The sequence below is a fragment of the Balaenoptera borealis genome (assembly GCF_965194805.1).
Source record: "Balaenoptera borealis genome assembly, chromosome: 8".
NCBI lineage: Eukaryota > Metazoa > Chordata > Mammalia > Artiodactyla > Balaenopteridae > Balaenoptera > Balaenoptera borealis.
Window position 1 is genome coordinate 33,521,606 of NC_138865.1, and position 22,756 is coordinate 33,544,361.

Sequence of the window (22,756 nt, forward strand, 5' to 3'; positions counted from 1 at the left end):
AAGGCCTCATGGAAGCTGTTGCACGCCTACTCCGCTACATGGCATATCAGGGCCCTCCTTCGTAGCGAGGGCTCACTTTGAGTTTCCCTTTAGCTATAAAACAGGACAGGATGAGCTCTGAATCAGAAACTGAAATACCCTGTCTCTTCGTGTAACCTCTTTTTCCCTCTCACAGCCATGCCTGCCGTGAGTATAAGCCAGACAACCACAGTGTTTTTAAGGGAGCTTCAAGGCACATAAGAGGAGCTTTCAAGGTGGGAAAACGAGGCCAGTCCCATCAGGCACCACCTCCAGGTTGACACGCAGCGTAAGTGTCTCCGGCTTCTGGCAGGTCAAAAGAGACCTAGCTACCTCCCTGGCTCTTCCTTGATTCAACTTTTCTACATAAGGTGCTCTGCGTGTAGCGAACTGCTTAGATGAAAGACTGCCCTAGGACTCCTAGGGCCCTGTGCCTCTCCTGAAGTGTTACACACAAAACTGTGCTGTAGTGGAAGTTGCAATGCAAGCTGCCTTTCTCCTTGAGATACGGTGACTTCAGGTATGAGGTCCTAGAAGGACTTGTAAGCGGAGAGTTTTTCTCAGTACCGCTCAGAGTAGGGCAACGAGGACGAATTTCATGGTATGCTGGACTTGCTAGGACCGCGTTCATGAAGCCGTTGGCGAGCTGGGGATATCTAGCTCGCCCAAGGAAGAGTGCAGCGTGTGACTCTTCACTCGACCTACGCAGGGCCACCCTGAATGGCCTACGGGTCTGAGTGTGGCCCAGCAAGCTCAGGGGAGCCTGGGGGTGCTCAGGGTCCTTGTACGGAAACGAGTGCTGCCGCGAGGGGGTCTACGAGTCCTGAAAAGCTTACTAGCGTTCAACTAAAGCAGAAGAGCGACTAAGGCCTCATGGAAGCTGCTGCACGCCTACTCCGCTGCATGGCATGTCAGGGCCCTCCTTCGAAGCTAGGCCTCACTTTGAGTTTCCCTTTAGCTAGAGAACAGGACAGGATGAGCTCTGAATCAGAAACTGGAATACGTGTTTCTTCGTGAAACCTCTTTTTCCCTCTCACAGCCATGCCTGTCGTGAGTATAAGCCCGACACCAACAGTGTTTTTCAGTTAGCTTCTAGCTTCTAGGCGCATAAAAGGAGCTTTCATGATGGGACAGCAAGGCTAGCCCCATCAGGTCCTGTTTCCAGATTGACACACAACATAAGTAGCTATGGTTTCTAAGAGGTCAAAAGAGACCTAGCTACCTACTTGGCTCTTCCCAGAATCAATTTTTCTGCACAGGGTGTTGTACGTGTAGTGAAGTGCCTAGAGAATAGACTGCCCTAGGTCTCTAAGAGCCCTGTGCATGTCCCAAAGCCTGAAGTGTTACACAGAACACTGTGCTGTAGTGGAAGTTGGAATGCAAGCCGTCTTTCTCCTTGAGATACGGTGACTTCAGGTCTGAGGTCCTCGAAGGACTTCAAAGCAGAGAGGTTTACTCAGTACAGCTCAGAATCGGGTGAGGAGGCAGACTTCCATGGTTTGCTGGCCTTGCTAGAACCGTGTTCCTGAGGCTGATGGTGAGCTGAGGAAATCTAGCTTTCCCAAGAAAGAGTGCAGTTTGTTATCTTTCACTCGGCCTAAAAAGGGGCACACTGAAGGGCCTACGGGTCTGAGTGTGGCCCAGCAGGCCCAGGGGAGTCCTGGGGTACTCAGAGTTCTTGTACGCAAATGGGTACTGACACGAGTGGGCCTGGAGTCCTGAGAAGACTAGTACCTTTAAACTAATGCAGAACTGCGACTAAGGCCTCAAGGAAAATGCTGCACAACTACCCTTCTGGAGGGCAAATCAGAGCCTTAGGTCGAGGGTAGGGCGCACGTTGAGATTCCCCTTAGCTCTAGTGCAGGGCAGGATATGCTCCCCACCAGGGCCTGGAAGCACCCTCTTTCTTTCGAGAAAACTCATTTTCTTCCAGAGCCATGCCTGGAGTGGGGACAAGTCCGACAACCACAGTGTTTTTCAGGTAGCTTCAAGGCCGCATGAATGGAGCTTTCAAGACGGGAAAACAAGGCTTGTCTCCTAAGGCCGCCATTTCCAGGCTGACACGCAGAAGAAGCATCTGTGGTTTCTAACAGGTCAAAAGAGACCTAGCTCCTCACTGGGTCCTTGGAGAATCAACTTTTCTCTGCAGGGTGTTCTGCGTGTAGTGAACTGCCTAAATGAAAGAATTCCCTAGGTGTCCTGGGCTTCTGTGCATCTTCCAAAAGCCTGCGGCATTACACCAGAAAGTGTGCTCTAGTTGCACTTGGACCACAAGCCGACTTTCTCCTAGAGGTTGGTTGACTTCAGCTAGGAGCTGGTAGAAGGAACTGTAAGCAAAGAGTTTTCCTCAGTACAGCTCGGACTACTGTAAGCAGGCAGACTTGCATGGCATGTTGCCCCTATTACAACCGTGTTCCTGAGGCTGTTGGTGAGCTGCGGAAATCGAGCTCCCCCGAGGGAGCGTGCATCATGCTGCCCTTCACTCGGCACAGACACGAGGACTCCGAAGGGCCTACGTGTCTGAATGTTGATCTTCACCTCAGGGGAGCCTGGGGGGTACTCAGTGTCTCTGTACGGAAACGGGTGCAGACGCAAGGGAGCAGGAGTTTGAGAAGATTAGTACCGTGAAACTATTGCAGAAGGGCGACTAAGGCCTCATGGAAGCTGCGCACTCCTACCCTGCTGCATGGCATATCAGGGCCCTCCTTGGAAGCTAGGCCTCCCTTTGAGATTCCCTTTAGCTATAGAACAGAACAGGATGAGCTCTGACCGAGAAACTGGGATACCCTGTTTCTTCGTGAAACCTTTTTTTCCCTCTCACAGCCATGCCTGCCGTGAGTATAAGGCTGACAACCACAGTTTTTTTTAAGGGAGCTTCAAGGCGCAGAAGAGGAGCTTTCAAGGTGGGAAAACAAGGCCAGTCCCATCAAGCACCATCTCCAGGTTGACACGCAGCATAAGTGTCTCTGGCTTCTGGCAGGTCAAAAGAGACCTAGCTACCTCCTTGGCTCTTCCCTGATTCAAATTTTCTACCCAGGGTGCTCTGTGTGTAGTGAACTCCCTAGACGAAAGAGTGCCCTAGGTCTCCTAGGGTCCTGTGCCTCTCCCAAAAGCCTCAAGTGTTCCACAGAAAACTGTGCTGAAGTGGAAGTTGCAATGCAAGCTGCCTTCCTCCTTGAGATACGGTGACTTCAGGTATGAGGTCCTAGAAAGACTTGTAAGCAGAGAGTTTTTCTCAGTACAGCTCAGACTAGGGTCACGAGGACGACTTCCATGGTATGCTGGGTTTTCTAGAATCGTGTTCATGAAACCTTTCTGTAGCTGGGGATACCTAGCTCCCCGAATGAAGCGTGCAGCGTGTTACCCTTCACTCCGCCTACCCATGGGCACCCTGACAGGCCTACGCATCTGATTGTGGCCCAGCAAGCCCAGGGAAGCCTTGGGGTACTCAGTGTCCGTGTACGGAAACGAGTGCTGCCGCGAGGGGTCTAGGAGTCCTGAATACCTTACTAGCGTTCAACTAAAGCAAGAGAGCGACTAAGGCCTCATGGAAGCTGTTGCACGCCTACTCCGCTACATGGCATATCAGGGCCCTCCTTCGAAGCGAGGGCTCACTTTGAGTTTCCCTTTAGCTATAAAACAGGACAGGATTAGCTCTGAATCAGAAACTGAAATACCCTGTCTCTTCGTGTAACCTCTTTTTCCCTCTCACAGCCATGCCTGCCGTGAGTATAAGCCAGACAACCACAGTGTTTTTAAGGGAGCTTCAAGGCACATAAGAGGAGCTTTCAAGGTGGGAAAACGAGGCCAGTCCCATCAGGCACCACCTCCAGGTTGACACGCAGCGTAAGTGTCTCCGGCTTCTGGCAGGTCAAAAGAGACCTAGCTACCTCCCTGGCTCTTCCTTGATTCAACTTTTCTACATAAGGTGCTCTGCGTGTAGCGAACTGCTTAGATGAAAGACTGCCCTAGGACTCCTAGGGCCCTGTGCCTCTCCCAAAATTCTGAAGTGTTACACACAAAACTGTGCTGTAGTGGAAGTTGCAATGCAAGCTGCCTTTCTCCTTGAGATACGGTGACTTCAGGTATGAGGTCCTAGAAGGACTTGTAAGCGGAGAGTTTTTCTCAGTACCGCTCAGAGTAGGGCAACGAGGACGAATTTCATGGTATGCTGGACTTGCTAGGACCGCGTTCATGAAGCCGTTGGCGAGCTGGGGATATCTAGCTCGCCCAAGGAAGAGTGCAGCGTGTGACTCTTCACTCGACCTACGCAGGGCCACCCTGAATGGCCTACGGGTCTGAGTGTGGCCCAGCAAGCTCAGGGGAGCCTGGGGGTGCTCAGGGTCCTTGTACGGAAACGAGTGCTGCCGCGAGGGGGTCTACGAGTCCTGAAAAGCTTACTAGCGTTCAACTAAAGCAGAAGAGCGACTAAGGCCTCATGGAAGCTGCTGCACGCCTACTCCGCTGCATGGCATGTCAGGGCCCTCCTTCGAAGCTAGGCCTCACTTTGAGTTTCCCTTTAGCTAGAGAACAGGACAGGATGAGCTCTGAATCAGAAACTGGAATACGTGTTTCTTCGTGAAACCTCTTTTTCCCTCTCACAGCCATGCCTGTCGTGAGTATAAGCCCGACACCAACAGTGTTTTTCAGTTAGCTTCTAGCTTCTAGGCGCATAAAAGGAGCTTTCATGATGGGACAGCAAGGCTAGCCCCATCAGGTCCTGTTTCCAGATTGACACACAACATAAGTAGCTGTGGTTTCTAAGAGGTCAAAAGAGACCTAGCTACCTACTTGGCTCTTCCCAGAATCAATTTTTCTGCACAGGGTGTTGTACGTGTAGTGAAGTGCCTAGAGAATAGACTGCCCTAGGTCTCTAAGAGCCCTGTGCATGTCCCAAAGCCTGAAGTGTTACACAGAACACTGTGCTGTAGTGGAAGTTGGAATGCAAGCCGTCTTTCTCCTTGAGATACGGTGACTTCAGGTCTGAGGTCCTCGAAGGACTTCAAAGCAGAGAGGTTTACTCAGTACAGCTCAGAATCGGCTGAGGAGGCAGGCTTCCATGGTTTGCTGGCCTTGCTAGAACCGTGTTCCTGAGGCTGATGGTGAGCTGAGGAAATCTAGCTTTCCCAAGAAAGAGTGCAGTTTGTTATCTTTCACTCGGCCTAAAAAGGGGCACACTGAAGGGCCTACGGGTCTGAATGTGGCCCAGCAGGCCCAGGGGAGTCCTGGGGTACTCAGAGTTCTTGTACGCAAATGGGTACTGACACGAGTGGGCCTGGAGTCCTGAGAAGACTAGTACCTTTAAACTAATGCAGAACTGCGACTAAGGCCTCAAGGAAAATGCTGCACAACTACCCTTCTGGAGGGCAAATCAGAGCCTTAGGTCGAGGGTAGGGCGCACGTTGAGATTCTCCTTAGCTCTAGTGCAGGGCAGGATATGCTCCCCACCAGGGCCTGGAAGCACCCTCTTTCTTTCAAGAAAACTCATTTTCTTCCAGAGCCATGCCTGGAGTGGGGACAAGTCCGACAACCACAGTGTTTTTCAGGTAGCTTCAAGGCCGCATGAATGGAGCTTTCAAGACGGGAAAACAAGGCTTGTCTCCTAAGGCCGCCATTTCCAGGCTGACACGCAGAAGAAGCATCTGTGGTTTCTAACAGGTCAAAAGAGACCTAGCTCCTCACTGGGTCCTTGGAGAATCAACTTTTCTCTGCAGGGTGTTCTGCGTGTAGTGAACTGCCTAAATGAAAGAATTCCCTAGGTGTCCTGGGCTTCTGTGCATCTTCCAAAAGCCTGCGGCATTACACCAGAAAGTGTGCTCTAGTTGCACTTGGACCACAAGCCGACTTTCTCCTAGAGGTTGGTTGACTTCAGCTAGGAGCTGGTAGAAGGAACTGTAAGCAAAGAGTTTTCCTCAGTACAGCTCGGACTACTGTAAGCAGGCAGACTTGCATGGCATGTTGCCCCTATTACAACCGTGTTCCTGAGGCTGTTGGTGAGCTGCGGAAATCGAGCTCCCCCGAGGGAGCGTGCATCATGCTGCCCTTCACTCGGCACAGACACGAGGACTCCGAAGGGCCTACGTGTCTGAATGTTGATCTTCACCTCAGGGGAGCCTGGGGGGTACTCAGTGTCTCTGTACGGAAACGGGTGCAGACGCAAGGGAGCAGGAGTTTGAGAAGATTAGTACCGTGAAACTATTGCAGAAGGGCGACTAAGGCCTCATGGAAGCTACGCACTCCTACCCTGCTGCATGGCATATCAGGGCCCTCCTTGGAAGCTAGGCCTCCCTTTGAGATTCCCTTTAGCTATAGAACAGAACAGGATGAGCTCTGACCGAGAAACTGGGATACCCTGTTTCTTCGTGAAACCTTTTTTTCCCTCTCACAGCCATGCCTGCCGTGAGTATAAGGCTGACAACCACAGTTTTTTTTAAGGGAGCTTCAAGGCGCAGAAGAGGAGCTTTCAAGGTGGGAAAACAAGGCCAGTCCCATCAAGCACCATCTCCAGGTTGACACGCAGCATAAGTGTCTCTGGCTTCTGGCAGGTCAAAAGAGACCTAGCTACCTCCCTGGCTCTTCCCTGATTCAAATTTTCTACACAGGGTGCTCTGTGTGTAGTGAACTCCCTAGACGAAAGAGTGCCCTAGGTCTCCTAGGGTCCTGTGCCTCTCCCAAAAGCCTCAAGTGTTCCACAGAAAACTGTGCTGAAGTGGAAGTTGCAATGCAAGCTGCCTTCCACCTTGAGATACGGTGACTTCAGGTATGAGGTCCTAGAAAGACTTGTAAGCAGAGAGTTTTTCTCAGTACAGCTCAGACTAGGGTCACGAGGACGACTTCCATGGTATGCTGGGTTTTCTAGAATCGTGTTCATGAAACCTTTCTGTAGCTGGGGATACCTAGCTCCCCGAATGAAGCGTGCAGCGTGTTACCCTTCACTCCGCCTACCCATGGGCACCCTGACAGGCCTACGCATCTGATTGTGGCCCAGCAAGCCCAGGGAAGCCTTGGGGTACTCAGTGTCCGTGTACGGAAACGAGTGCTGCCGCGAGGGGTCTAGGAGTCCTGAATACCTTACTAGCGTTCAACTAAAGCAAGAGAGCGACTAAGGCCTCATGGAAGCTGTTGCACGCCTACTCCGCTACATGGCATATCAGGGCCCTCCTTCGAAGCGAGGGCTCACTTTGAGTTTCCCTTTAGCTATAAAACAGGACAGGATTAGCTCTGAATCAGAAACTGAAATACCCTGTCTCTTCGTGTAACCTCTTTTTCCCTCTCACAGCCATGCCTGCCGTGAGTATAAGCCAGACAACCACAGTGTTTTTAAGGGAGCTTCAAGGCACATAAGAGGAGCTTTCAAGGTGGGAAAACGAGGCCAGTCCCATCAGGCACCACCTCCAGGTTGACACGCAGCGTAAGTGTCTCCGGCTTCTGGCAGGTCAAAAGAGACCTAGCTACCTCCCTGGCTCTTCCTTGATTCAACTTTTCTACATAAGGTGCTCTGCGTGTAGCGAACTGCTTAGATGAAAGACTGCCCTAGGACTCCTAGGGCCCTGTGCCTCTCCCAAAATTCTGAAGTGTTACACACAAAACTGTGCTGTAGTGGAAGTTGCAATGCAAGCTGCCTTTCTCCTTGAGATACGGTGACTTCAGGTATGAGGTCCTAGAAGGACTTGTAAGCGGAGAGTTTTTCTCAGTACCGCTCAGAGTAGGGCAACGAGGACGAATTTCATGGTATGCTGGACTTGCTAGGACCGCGTTCATGAAGCCGTTGGCGAGCTGGGGATATCTAGCTCGCCCAAGGAAGAGTGCAGCGTGTGACTCTTCACTCGACCTACGCAGGGCCACCCTGAATGGCCTACGGGTCTGAGTGTGGCCCAGCAAGCTCAGGGGAGCCTGGGGGTGCTCAGGGTCCTTGTACGGAAACGAGTGCTGCCGCGAGGGGGTCTACGAGTCCTGAAAAGCTTACTAGCGTTCAACTAAAGCAGAAGAGCGACTAAGGCCTCATGGAAGCTGCTGCACGCCTACTCCGCTGCATGGCATGTCAGGGCCCTCCTTCGAAGCTAGGCCTCACTTTGAGTTTCCCTTTAGCTAGAGAACAGGACAGGATGAGCTCTGAATCAGAAACTGGAATACGTGTTTCTTCGTGAAACCTCTTTTTCCCTCTCACAGCCATGCCTGTCGTGAGTATAAGCCCGACACCAACAGTGTTTTTCAGTTAGCTTCTAGCTTCTAGGCGCATAAAAGGAGCTTTCATGATGGGACAGCAAGGCTAGCCCCATCAGGTCCTGTTTCCAGATTGACACACAACATAAGTAGCTGTGGTTTCTAAGAGGTCAAAAGAGACCTAGCTACCTACTTGGCTCTTCCCAGAATCAATTTTTCTGCACAGGGTGTTGTACGTGTAGTGAAGTGCCTAGAGAATAGACTGCCCTAGGTCTCTAAGAGCCCTGTGCATGTCCCAAAGCCTGAAGTGTTACACAGAACACTGTGCTGTAGTGGAAGTTGGAATGCAAGCCGTCTTTCTCCTTGAGATACGGTGACTTCAGGTCTGAGGTCCTCGAAGGACTTCAAAGCAGAGAGGTTTACTCAGTACAGCTCAGAATCGGGTGAGGAGGCAGACTTCCATGGTTTGCTGGCCTTGCTAGAACCGTGTTCCTGAGGCTGATGGTGAGCTGAGGAAATCTAGCTTTCCCAAGAAAGAGTGCAGTTTGTTATCTTTCACTCGGCCTAAAAAGGGGCACACTGAAGGGCCTACGGGTCTGAATGTGGCCCAGCAGGCCCAGGGGAGTCCTGGGGTACTCAGAGTTCTTGTACGCAAATGGGTACTGACACGAGTGGGCCTGGAGTCCTGAGAAGACTAGTACCTTTAAACTAATGCAGAACTGCGACTAAGGCCTCAAGGAAAATGCTGCACAACTACCCTTCTGGAGGGCAAATCAGAGCCTTAGGTCGAGGGTAGGGCGCACGTTGAGATTCTCCTTAGCTCTAGTGCAGGGCAGGATATGCTCCCCACCAGGGCCTGGAAGCACCCTCTTTCTTTCAAGAAAACTCATTTTCTTCCAGAGCCATGCCTGGAGTGGGGACAAGTCCGACAACCACAGTGTTTTTCAGGTAGCTTCAAGGCCGCATGAATGGAGCTTTCAAGACGGGAAAACAAGGCTTGTCTCCTAAGGCCACCATTTCCAGGCTGACACGCAGAAGAAGCATCTGTGGTTTCTAACAGGTCAAAAGAGACCTAGCTCCTCACTGGGTCCTTGGAGAATCAACTTTTCTCTGCAGGGTGTTCTGCGTGTAGTGAACTGCCTAAATGAAAGAATTCCCTAGGTGTCCTGGGCTTCTGTGCATCTTCCAAAAGCCTGCGGCATTACACCAGAAAGTGTGCTCTAGTTGCACTTGGACCACAAGCCGACTTTCTCCTAGAGGTTGGTTGACTTCAGCTAGGAGCTGGTAGAAGGAACTGTAAGCAAAGAGTTTTCCTCAGTACAGCTCGGACTACTGTAAGCAGGCAGACTTGCATGGCATGTTGCCCCTATTACAACCGTGTTCCTGAGGCTGTTGGTGAGCTGCGGAAATCGAGCTCCCCCGAGGGAGCGTGCATCATGCTGCCCTTCACTCGGCACAGACACGAGGACTCCGAAGGGCCTACGTGTCTGAATGTTGATCTTCACCTCAGGGGAGCCTGGGGGGTACTCAGTGTCTCTGTACGGAAACGGGTGCAGACGCAAGGGAGCAGGAGTTTGAGAAGATTAGTACCGTGAAACTATTGCAGAAGGGCGACTATGGCCTCATGGAAGCTGCGCACTCCTACCCTGCTGCATGGCATATCAGGGCCCTCCTTGGAAGCTAGGCCTCCCTTTGAGATTCCCTTTAGCTATAGAACAGAACAGGATGAGCTCTGACCGAGAAACTGGGATACCCTGTTTCTTCGTGAAACCTTTTTTTCCCTCTCACAGCCATGCCTGCCGTGAGTATAAGGCTGACAACCACAGTTTTTTTTAAGGGAGCTTCAAGGCGCAGAAGAGGAGCTTTCAAGGTGGGAAAACAAGGCCAGTCCCATCAAGCACCATCTCCAGGTTGACACGCAGCATAAGTGTCTCTGGCTTCTGGCAGGTCAAAAGAGACCTAGCTACCTCCCTGGCTCTTCCCTGATTCAAATTTTCTACACAGGGTGCTCTGTGTGTAGTGAACTCCCTAGACGAAAGAGTGCCCTAGGTCTCCTAGGGTCCTGTGCCTCTCCCAAAAGCCTCAAGTGTTCCACAGAAAACTGTGCTGAAGTGGAAGTTGCAATGCAAGCTGCCTTCCACCTTGAGATACGGTGACTTCAGGTATGAGGTCCTAGAAAGACTTGTAAGCAGAGAGTTTTTCTCAGTACAGCTCAGACTAGGGTCACGAGGACGACTTCCATGGTATGCTGGGTTTTCTAGAATCGTGTTCATGAAACCTTTCTGTAGCTGGGGATACCTAGCTCCCCGAATGAAGCGTGCAGCGTGTTACCCTTCACTCCGCCTACCCATGGGCACCCTGACAGGCCTACGCATCTGATTGTGGCCCAGCAAGCCCAGGGAAGCCTTGGGGTACTCAGTGTCCGTGTACGGAAACGAGTGCTGCCGCGAGGGGTCTAGGAGTCCTGAATACCTTACTAGCGTTCAACTAAAGCAAGAGAGCGACTAAGGCCTCATGGAAGCTGTTGCACGCCTACTCCGCTACATGGCATATCAGGGCCCTCCTTCGAAGCGAGGGCTCACTTTGAGTTTCCCTTTAGCTATAAAACAGGACAGGATTAGCTCTGAATCAGAAACTGAAATACCCTGTCTCTTCGTGTAACCTCTTTTTCCCTCTCACAGCCATGCCTGCCGTGAGTATAAGCCAGACAACCACAGTGTTTTTAAGGGAGCTTCAAGGCACATAAGAGGAGCTTTCAAGGTGGGAAAACGAGGCCAGTCCCATCAGGCACCACCTCCAGGTTGACACGCAGCGTAAGTGTCTCCGGCTTCTGGCAGGTCAAAAGAGACCTAGCTACCTCCCTGGCTCTTCCTTGATTCAACTTTTCTACATAAGGTGCTCTGCGTGTAGCGAACTGCTTAGATGAAAGACTGCCCTAGGACTCCTAGGGCCCTGTGCCTCTCCTGAAGTGTTACACACAAAACAGTGCTGTAGTGGAAGTTGCAATGCAAGCTGCCTTTCTCCTTGAGATACGGTGACTTCAGGTATGAGGTCCTAGAAGGACTTGTAAGCGGAGAGTTTTTCTCAGTACCGCTCAGAGTAGGGCAACGAGGACGAATTTCATGGTATGCTGGACTTGCTAGGACCGCGTTCATGAAGCCGTTGGCGAGCTGGGGATATCTAGCTCGCCCAAGGAAGAGTGCAGCGTGTGACTCTTCACTCGACCTACGCAGGGCCACCCTGAATGGCCTACGGGTCTGAGTGTGGCCCAGCAAGCTCAGGGGAGCCTGGGGGTGCTCAGGGTCCTTGTACGGAAACGAGTGCTGCCGCGAGGGGGTCTACGAGTCCTGAAAAGCTTACTAGCGTTCAACTAAAGCAGAAGAGCGACTAAGGCCTCATGGAAGCTGCTGCACGCCTACTCCGCTGCATGGCATGTCAGGGCCCTCCTTCGAAGCTAGGCCTCACTTTGAGTTTCCCTTTAGCTAGAGAACAGGACAGGATGAGCTCTGAATCAGAAACTGGAATACGTGTTTCTTCGTGAAACCTCTTTTTCCCTCTCACAGCCATGCCTGTCGTGAGTATAAGCCCGACACCAACAGTGTTTTTCAGTTAGCTTCTAGCTTCTAGGCGCATAAAAGGAGCTTTCATGATGGGACAGCAAGGCTAGCCCCATCAGGTCCTGTTTCCAGATTGACACACAACATAAGTAGCTGTGGTTTCTAAGAGGTCAAAAGAGACCTAGCTACCTACTTGGCTCTTCCCAGAATCAATTTTTCTGCACAGGGTGTTGTACGTGTAGTGAAGTGCCTAGAGAATAGACTGCCCTAGGTCTCTAAGAGCCCTGTGCATGTCCCAAAGCCTGAAGTGTTACACAGAACACTGTGCTGTAGTGGAAGTTGGAATGCAAGCCGTCTTTCTCCTTGAGATACGGTGACTTCAGGTCTGAGGTCCTCGAAGGACTTCAAAGCAGAGAGGTTTACTCAGTACAGCTCAGAATCGGCTGAGGAGGCAGACTTCCATGGTTTGCTGGCCTTGCTAGAACCGTGTTCCTGAGGCTGATGGTGAGCTGAGGAAATCTAGCTTTCCCAAGAAAGAGTGCAGTTTGTTATCTTTCACTCGGCCTAAAAAGGGGCACACTGAAGGGCCTACGGGTCTGAGTGTGGCCCAGCAGGCCCAGGGGAGTCCTGGGGTACTCAGAGTTCTTGTACGCAAATGGGTACTGACACGAGTGGGCCTGGAGTCCTGAGAAGAGTAGTACCTTTAAATTAATGCAGAACTGCGACTAAGGCCTCAAGGAAAATGCTGCACAACTACCCTTCTGGAGGGCAAATCAGAGCCTTAGGTCGAGGGTAGGGCGCACGTTGAGATTCTCCTTAGCTCTAGTGCAGGGCAGGATATGCTCCCCACCAGGGCCTGGAAGCACCCTCTTTCTTTCGAGAAAACTCATTTTCTTCCAGAGCCATGCCTGGAGTGGGGACAAGTCCGACAACCACAGTGTTTTTCAGGTAGCTTCAAGGCCGCATGAATGGAGCTTTCAAGACGGGAAAACAAGGCTTGTCTCCTAAGGCCGCCATTTCCAGGCTGACACGCAGAAGAAGCATCTGTGGTTTCTAACAGGTCAAAAGAGACCTAGCTCCTCACTGGGTCCTTGGAGAATCAACTTTTCTCTGCAGGGTGTTCTGCGTGTAGTGAACTGCCTAAATGAAAGAATTCCCTAGGTGTCCTGGGCTTCTGTGCATCTTCCAAAAGCCTGCGGCATTACACCAGAAAGTGTGCTCTAGTTGCACTTGGACCACAAGCCGACTTTCTCCTAGAGGTTGGTTGACTTCAGCTAGGAGCTGGTAGAAGGAACTGTAAGCAAAGAGTTTTCCTCAGTACAGCTCGGACTACTGTAAGCAGGCAGACTTGCATGGCATGTTGCCCCTATTACAACCGTGTTCCTGAGGCTGTTGGTGAGCTGCGGAAATCGAGCTCCCCCGAGGGAGCGTGCATCATGCTGCCCTTCACTCGGCACAGACACGAGGACTCCGAAGGGCCTACGTGTCTGAATGTTGATCTTCACCTCAGGGGAGCCTGGGGGGTACTCAGTGTCTCTGTACGGAAACGGGTGCAGACGCAAGGGAGCAGGAGTTTGAGAAGATTAGTACCGTGAAACTATTGCAGAAGGGCGACTAAGGCCTCATGGAAGCTGCGCACTCCTACCCTGCTGCATGGCATATCAGGGCCCTCCTTGGAAGCTAGGCCTCCCTTTGAGATTCCCTTTAGCTATAGAACAGAACAGGATGAGCTCTGACCGAGAAACTGGGATACCCTGTTTCTTCGTGAAACCTTTTTTTCCCTCTCACAGCCATGCCTGCCGTGAGTATAAGGCTGACAACCACAGTTTTTTTTAAGGGAGCTTCAAGGCGCAGAAGAGGAGCTTTCAAGGTGGGAAAACAAGGCCAGTCCCATCAAGCACCATCTCCAGGTTGACACGCAGCATAAGTGTCTCTGGCTTCTGGCAGGTCAAAAGAGACCTAGCTACCTCCCTGGCTCTTCCCTGATTCAAATTTTCTACACAGGGTGCTCTGTGTGTAGTGAACTCCCTAGACGAAAGAGTGCCCTAGGTCTCCTAGGGTCCTGTGCCTCTCCCAAAAGCCTCAAGTGTTCCACAGAAAACTGTGCTGAAGTGGAAGTTGCAATGCAAGCTGCCTTCCACCTTGAGATACGGTGACTTCAGGTATGAGGTCCTAGAAAGACTTGTAAGCAGAGAGTTTTTCTCAGTACAGCTCAGACTAGGGTCACGAGGACGACTTCCATGGTATGCTGGGTTTTCTAGAATCGTGTTCATGAAACCTTTCTGTAGCTGGGGATACCTAGCTCCCCGAATGAAGCGTGCAGCGTGTTACCCTTCACTCCGCCTACCCATGGGCACCCTGACAGGCCTACGCATCTGATTGTGGCCCAGCAAGCCCAGGGAAGCCTTGGGGTACTCAGTGTCCGTGTACGGAAACGAGTGCTGCCGCGAGGGGTCTAGGAGTCCTGAATACCTTACTAGCGTTCAACTAAAGCAAGAGAGCGACTAAGGCCTCATGGAAGCTGTTGCACGCCTACTCCGCTACATGGCATATCAGGGCCCTCCTTCGAAGCGAGGGCTCACTTTGAGTTTCCCTTTAGCTATAAAACAGGACAGGATTAGCTCTGAATCAGAAACTGAAATACCCTGTCTCTTCGTGTAACCTCTTTTTCCCTCTCACAGCCATGCCTGCCGTGAGTATAAGCCAGACAACCACAGTGTTTTTAAGGGAGCTTCAAGGCACATAAGAGGAGCTTTCAAGGTGGGAAAACGAGGCCAGTCCCATCAGGCACCACCTCCAGGTTGACACGCAGCGTAAGTGTCTCCGGCTTCTGGCAGGTCAAAAGAGACCTAGCTACCTCCCTGGCTCTTCCTTGATTCAACTTTTCTACATAAGGTGCTCTGCGTGTAGCGAACTGCTTAGATGAAAGACTGCCCTAGGACTCCTAGGGCCCTGTGCCTCTCCCAAAATTCTGAAGTGTTACACACAAAACTGTGCTGTAGTGGAAGTTGCAATGCAAGCTGCCTTTCTCCTTGAGATACGGTGACTTCAGGTATGAGGTCCTAGAAGGACTTGTAAGCGGAGAGTTTTTCTCAGTACCGCTCAGAGTAGGGCAACGAGGACGAATTTCATGGTATGCTGGACTTGCTAGGACCGCGTTCATGAAGCCGTTGGCGAGCTGGGGATATCTAGCTCGCCCAAGGAAGAGTGCAGCGTGTGACTCTTCACTCGACCTACGCAGGGCCACCCTGAATGGCCTACGGGTCTGAGTGTGGCCCAGCAAGCTCAGGGGAGCCTGGGGGTGCTCAGGGTCCTTGTACGGAAACGAGTGCTGCCGCGAGGGGGTCTACGAGTCCTGAAAAGCTTACTAGCGTTCAACTAAAGCAGAAGAGCGACTAAGGCCTCATGGAAGCTGCTGCACGCCTACTCCGCTGCATGGCATGTCAGGGCCCTCCTTCGAAGCTAGGCCTCACTTTGAGTTTCCCTTTAGCTAGAGAACAGGACAGGATGAGCTCTGAATCAGAAACTGGAATACGTGTTTCTTCGTGAAACCTCTTTTTCCCTCTCACAGCCATGCCTGTCGTGAGTATAAGCCCGACACCAACAGTGTTTTTCAGTTAGCTTCTAGCTTCTAGGCGCATAAAAGGAGCTTTCATGATGGGACAGCAAGGCTAGCCCCATCAGGTCCTGTTTCCAGATTGACACACAACATAAGTAGCTGTGGTTTCTAAGAGGTCAAAAGAGACCTAGCTACCTACTTGGCTCTTCCCAGAATCAATTTTTCTGCACAGGGTGTTGTACGTGTAGTGAAGTGCCTAGAGAATAGACTGCCCTAGGTCTCTAAGAGCCCTGTGCATGTCCCAAAGCCTGAAGTGTTACACAGAACACTGTGCTGTAGTGGAAGTTGGAATGCAAGCCGTCTTTCTCCTTGAGATACGGTGACTTCAGGTCTGAGGTCCTCGAAGGACTTCAAAGCAGAGAGGTTTACTCAGTACAGCTCAGAATCGGGTGAGGAGGCAGACTTCCATGGTTTGCTGGCCTTGCTAGAACCGTGTTCCTGAGGCTGATGGTGAGCTGAGGAAATCTAGCTTTCCCAAGAAAGAGTGCAGTTTGTTATCTTTCACTCGGCCTAAAAAGGGGCACACTGAAGGGCCTACGGGTCTGAATGTGGCCCAGCAGGCCCAGGGGAGTCCTGGGGTACTCAGAGTTCTTGTACGCAAATGGGTACTGACACGAGTGGGCCTGGAGTCCTGAGAAGACTAGTACCTTTAAACTAATGCAGAACTGCGACTAAGGCCTCAAGGAAAATGCTGCACAACTACCCTTCTGGAGGGCAAATCAGAGCCTTAGGTCGAGGGTAGGGCGCACGTTGAGATTCTCCTTAGCTCTAGTGCAGGGCAGGATATGCTCCCCACCAGGGCCTGGAAGCACCCTCTTTCTTTCAAGAAAACTCATTTTCTTCCAGAGCCATGCCTGGAGTGGGGACAAGTCCGACAACCACAGTGTTTTTCAGGTAGCTTCAAGGCCGCATGAATGGAGCTTTCAAGACGGGAAAACAAGGCTTGTCTCCTAAGGCCGCCATTTCCAGGCTGACACGCAGAAGAAGCATCTGTGGTTTCTAACAGGTCAAAAGAGACCTAGCTCCTCACTGGGTCCTTGGAGAATCAACTTTTCTCTGCAGGGTGTTCTGCGTGTAGTGAACTGCCTAAATGAAAGAATTCCCTAGGTGTCCTGGGCTTCTGTGCATCTTCCAAAAGCCTGCGGCATTACACCAGAAAGTGTGCTCTAGTTGCACTTGGACCACAAGCCGACTTTCTCCTAGAGGTTGGTTGACTTCAGCTAGGAGCTGGTAGAAGGAACTGTAAGCAAAGAGTTTTCCTCAGTACAGCTCGGACTACTGTAAGCAGGCAGACTTGCATGGCATGTTGCCCCTATTACAACCGTGTTCCTGAGGCTGTTGGTGAGCTGCGGAAATCGAGCTCCCCCGAGGGAGCGTGCATCATGCTGCCCTTCACTCGGCACAGACACGAGGACTCCGAAGGGCCTACGTGTCTGAATGTTGATCTTCACCTCAGGGGAGCCTGGGGGGTACTCAGTGTCTCTGTACGGAAACGGGTGCAGACGCAAGGGAGCAGGAGTTTGAGAAGATTAGTACCGTGAAACTATTGCAGAAGGGCGACTAAGGCCTCATGGAAGCTGCGCACTCCTACCCTGCTGCATGGCATATCAGGGCCCTCCTTGGAAGCTAGGCCTCCCTTTGAGATTCCCTTTAGCTATAGAACAGAACAGGATGAGCTCTGACCGAGAAACTGGGATACCCTGTTTCTTCGTGAAACCTTTTTTTCCCTCTCACAGCCATGCCTGCCGTGAGTATAAGGCTGACAACCACAGTTTTTTTTAAGGGAGCTTCAAGGCGCAGAAGAGGAGCTTTCAAGGTGGGAAAACAAGGCCAGTCCCATCAAGCACCATCTCCAGGTTGACACGCAGCATAAGTGTCTCTGGCTTCTAGCAGGTCAAAAGAGACCTAGCTACCTCCCTGGCTCTTCCCTGATTCAAATTTTCTACACAGGGTGCTCTGTGTGTAGTGAACTCCCTAGACGAAAGAGTGCCCTAGGTCTCCTAGGGTCCTGTGCCTCTCCCAAAAGCCTCAAGTGTTCCACAGAAAACTGTGCTGAAGTGGAAGTTGCAATGCAAGCTGCCTTCCACCTTGAGATACGGTGACTTCAGGTATGAGGTCCTAGAAAGACTTGTAAGCAGAGAGTTTTTCTCAGTACAGCTCAGACTAGGGTCACGAGGACGACTTCCATGGTATGCTGGGTTTTCTAGAATCGTGTTCATGAAACCTTTCTGTAGCTGGGGATACCTAGCTCCCCGAATGAAGCGTGCAGCGTGTTACCCTTCACTCCGCCTACCCATGGGCACCCTGACAGGCCTACGCATCTGATTGTGGCCCAGCAAGCCCAGGGAAGCCTTGGGGTACTCAGTGTCCGTGTACGGAAACGAGTGCTGCCGCGAGGGGTCTAGGAGTCCTGAATACCTTACTAGCGTTCAACTAAAGCAAGAGAGCGACTAAGGCCTCATGGAAGCTGTTGCACGCCTACTCCGCTACATGGCATATCAGGGCCCTCCTTCGAAGCGAGGGCTCACTTTGAGTTTCCCTTTAGCTATAAAACAGGACAGGATTAGCTCTGAATCAGAAACTGAAATACCCTGTCTCTTCGTGTAACCTCTTTTTCCCTCTCACAGCCATGCCTGCCGTGAGTATAAGCCAGACAACCACAGTGTTTTTAAGGGAGCTTCAAGGCACATAAGAGGAGCTTTCAAGGTGGGAAAACGAGGCCAGTCCCATCAGGCACCACCTCCAGGTTGACACGCAGCGTAAGTGTCTCCGGCTTCTGGCAGGTCAAAAGAGACCTAGCTACCTCCCTGGCTCTTCCTTGATTCAACTTTTCTACATAAGGTGCTCTGCGTGTAGCGAACTGCTTAGATGAAAGACTGCCCTAGGACTCCTAGGGCCCTGTGCCTCTCCCAAAATTCTGAAGTGTTACACACAAAACTGTGCTGTAGTGGAAGTTGCAATGCAAGCTGCCTTTCTCCTTGAGATACGGTGACTTCAGGTATGAGGTCCTAGAAGGACTTGTAAGCGGAGAGTTTTTCTCAGTACCGCTCAGAGTAGGGCAACGAGGACGAATTTCATGGTATGCTGGACTTGCTAGGACCGCGTTCATGAAGCCGTTGGCGAGCTGGGGATATCTAGCTCGCCCAAGGAAGAGTGCAGCGTGTGACTCTTCACTCGACCTACGCAGGGCCACCCTGAATGGCCTACGGGTCTGAGTGTGGCCCAGCAAGCTCAGGGGAGCCTGGGGGTGCTCAGGGTCCTTGTACGGAAACGAGTGCTGCCGCGAGGGGGTCTACGAGTCCTGAAAAGCTTACTAGCGTTCAACTAAAGCAGAAGAGCGACTAAGGCCTCATGGAAGCTGCTGCACGCCTACTCCGCTGCATGGCATGTCAGGGCCCTCCTTCGAAGCTAGGCCTCACTTTGAGTTTCCCTTTAGCTAGAGAACAGGACAGGATGAGCTCTGAATCAGAAACTGGAATACGTGTTTCTTCGTGAAACCTCTTTTTCCCTCTCACAGCCATGCCTGTCGTGAGTATAAGCCCGACACCAACAGTGTTTTTCAGTTAGCTTCTAGCTTCTAGGCGCATAAAAGGAGCTTTCATGATGGGACAGCAAGGCTAGCCCCATCAGGTCCTGTTTCCAGATTGACACACAACATAAGTAGCTGTGGTTTCTAAGAGGTCAAAAGAGACCTAGCTACCTACTTGGCTCTTCCCAGAATCAATTTCTCTGCACAGGGTGTTGTACGTGTAGTGAAGTGCCTAGAGAATAGACTGCCCTAGGTCTCTAAGAGCCCTGTGCATGTCCCAAAGCCTGAAGTGTTACACAGAACACTGTGCTGTAGTGGAAGTTGGAATGCAAGCCGTCTTTCTCCTTGAGATACGGTGACTTCAGGTCTGAGGTCCTCGAAGGACTTCAAAGCAGAGAGGTTTACTCAGTACAGCTCAGAATCGGGTGAGGAGGCAGACTTCCATGGTTTGCTGGCCTTGCTAGAACCGTGTTCCTGAGGCTGATGGTGAGCTGAGGAAATCTAGCTTTCCCAAGAAAGAGTGCAGTTTGTTATCTTTCACTCGGCCTAAAAAGGGGCACACTGAAGGGCCTACGGGTCTGAGTGTGGCCCAGCAGGCCCAGGGGAGTCCTGGGGTACTCAGAGTTCTTGTACGCAAATGGGTACTGACACGAGTGGGCCTGGAGTCCTGAGAAGACTAGTACCTTTAAACTAATGCAGAACTGCGACTAAGGCCTCAAGGAAAATGCTGCACAACTACCCTTCTGGAGGGCAAATCAGAGCCTTAGGTCGAGGGTAGGGCGCACGTTGAGATTCTCCTTAGCTCTAGTGCAGGGCAGGATATGCTCCCCACCAGGGCCTGGAAGCACCCTCTTTCTTTCAAGAAAACTCATTTTCTTCCAGAGCCATGCCTGGAGTGGGGACAAGTCCGACAACCACAGTGTTTTTCAGGTAGCTTCAAGGCCGCATGAATGGAGCTTTCAAGACGGGAAAACAAGGCTTGTCTCCTAAGGCCGCCATTTCCAGGCTGACACGCAGAAGAAGCATCTGTGGTTTCTAACAGGTCAAAAGAGACCTAGCTCCTCACTGGGTCCTTGGAGAATCAACTTTTCTCTGCAGGGTGTTCTGCGTGTAGTGAACTGCCTAAATGAAAGAATTCCCTAGGTGTCCTGGGCTTCTGTGCATCTTCCAAAAGCCTGCGGCATTACACCAGAAAGTGTGCTCTAGTTGCACTTGGACCACAAGCCGACTTTCTCCTAGAGGTTGGTTGACTTCAGCTAGGAGCTGGTAGAAGGAACTGTAAGCAAAGAGTTTTCCTCAGTACAGCTCGGACTACTGTAAGCAGGCAGACTTGCATGGCATGTTGCCCCTATTACAACCGTGTTCCTGAGGCTGTTGGTGAGCTGAGGAAATCGAGCTCCCCCGAGGGAGCGTGCATCATGCTGCCCTTCACTCGGCACAGATACGGGTACTGCGAAGGGCCTACGTGTCTGAATGTTGATCTTCACCTCAGGGGAGCCTGGGGGGTACTCAGTGTCTCTGTACGGAAACGGGTGCAGACGCAAGGGAGCAGGAGTTTGAGAAGATTAGTACCGTGAAACTATTGCAGAAGGGCGACTAAGGCCTCATGGAAGCTACGCACTCCTACCCTGCTGCATGGCATATCAGGGCCCTCCTTGGAAGCTAGGCCTCCCTTTGAGATTCCCTTTAGCTATAGAACAGAACAGGATGAGCTCTGACCGAGAAACTGGGATACCCTGTTTCTTCGTGAAACCTTTTTTTCCCTCTCACAGCCATGCCTGCCGTGAGTATAAGGCTGACAACCACAGTTTTTTTTAAGGGAGCTTCAAGGCGCAGAAGAGGAGCTTTCAAGGTGGGAAAACAAGGCCAGTCCCATCAAGCACCATCTCCAGGTTGACACGCAGCATAAGTGTCTCTGGCTTCTGGCAGGTCAAAAGAGACCTAGCTACCTCCCTGGCTCTTCCCTGATTCAAATTTTCTACACAGGGTGCTCTGTGTGTAGTGAACTCCCTAGACGAAAGAGTGCCCTAGGTCTCCTAGGGTCCTGTGCCTCTCCCAAAAGCCTCAAGTGTTCCACAGAAAACTGTGCTGAAGTGGAAGTTGCAATGCAAGCTGCCTTCCACCTTGAGATACGGTGACTTCAGGTATGAGGTCCTAGAAAGACTTGTAAGCAGAGAGTTTTTCTCAGTACAGCTCAGACTAGGGTCACGAGGACGACTTCCATGGTATGCTGGGTTTTCTAGAATCGTGTTCATGAAACCTTTCTGTAGCTGGGGATACCTAGCTCCCCGAATGAAGCGTGCAGCGTGTTACCCTTCACTCCGCCTACCCATGGGCACCCTGACAGGCCTACGCATCTGATTGTGGCCCAGCAAGCCCAGGGAAGCCTTGGGGTACTCAGTGTCCGTGTACGGAAACGAGTGCTGCCGCGAGGGGTCTAGGAGTCCTGAATACCTTACTAGCGTTCAACTAAAGCAAGAGAGCGACTAAGGCCTCATGGAAGCTGTTGCACGCCTACTCCGCTACATGGCATATCAGGGCCCTCCTTCGAAGCGAGGGCTCACTTTGAGTTTCCCTTTAGCTATAAAACAGGACAGGATTAGCTCTGAATCAGAAACTGAAATACCCTGTCTCTTCGTGTAACCTCTTTTTCCCTCTCACAGCCATGCCTGCCGTGAGTATAAGCCAGACAACCACAGTGTTTTTAAGGGAGCTTCAAGGCACATAAGAGGAGCTTTCAAGGTGGGAAAACGAGGCCAGTCCCATCAGGCACCACCTCCAGGTTGACACGCAGCGTAAGTGTCTCCGGCTTCTGGCAGGTCAAAAGAGACCTAGCTACCTCCCTGGCTCTTCCTTGATTCAACTTTTCTACATAAGGTGCTCTGCGTGTAGCGAACTGCTTAGATGAAAGACTGCCCTAGGACTCCTAGGGCCCTGTGCCTCTCCCAAAATTCTGAAGTGTTACACACAAAACTGTGCTGTAGTGGAAGTTGCAATGCAAGCTGCCTTTCTCCTTGAGATACGGTGACTTCAGGTATGAGGTCCTAGAAGGACTTGTAAGCGGAGAGTTTTTCTCAGTACCGCTCAGAGTAGGGCAACGAGGACGAATTTCATGGTATGCTGGACTTGCTAGGACCGCGTTCATGAAGCCGTTGGCGAGCTGGGGATATCTAGCTCGCCCAAGGAAGAGTGCAGCGTGTGACTCTTCACTCGACCTACGCAGGGCCACCCTGAATGGCCTACGGGTCTGAGTGTGGCCCAGCAAGCTCAGGGGAGCCTGGGGGTGCTCAGGGTCCTTGTACGGAAACGAGTGCTGCCACGAGGGGGTCTACGAGTCCTGAAAAGCTTACTAGCGTTCAACTAAAGCAGAAGAGCGACTAAGGCCTCATGGAAGCTGCTGCACGCCTACTCCGCTGCATGGCATGTCAGGGCCCTCCTTCGAAGCTAGGCCTCACTTTGAGTTTCCCTTTAGCTAGAGAACAGGACAGGATGAGCTCTGAATCAGAAACTGGAATACGTGTTTCTTCGTGAAACCTCTTTTTCCCTCTCACAGCCATGCCTGTCGTGAGTATAAGCCCGACACCAACAGTGTTTTTCAGTTAGCTTCTAGCTTCTAGGCGCATAAAAGGAGCTTTCATGATGGGACAGCAAGGCTAGCCCCATCAGGTCCTGTTTCCAGATTGACACACAACATAAGTAGCTGTGGTTTCTAAGAGGTCAAAAGAGACCTAGCTACCTACTTGGCTCTTCCCAGAATCAATTTTTCTGCACAGGGTGTTGTACGTGTAGTGAAGTGCCTAGAGAATAGACTGCCCTAGGTCTCTAAGAGCCCTGTGCATGTCCCAAAGCCTGAAGTGTTACACAGAACAC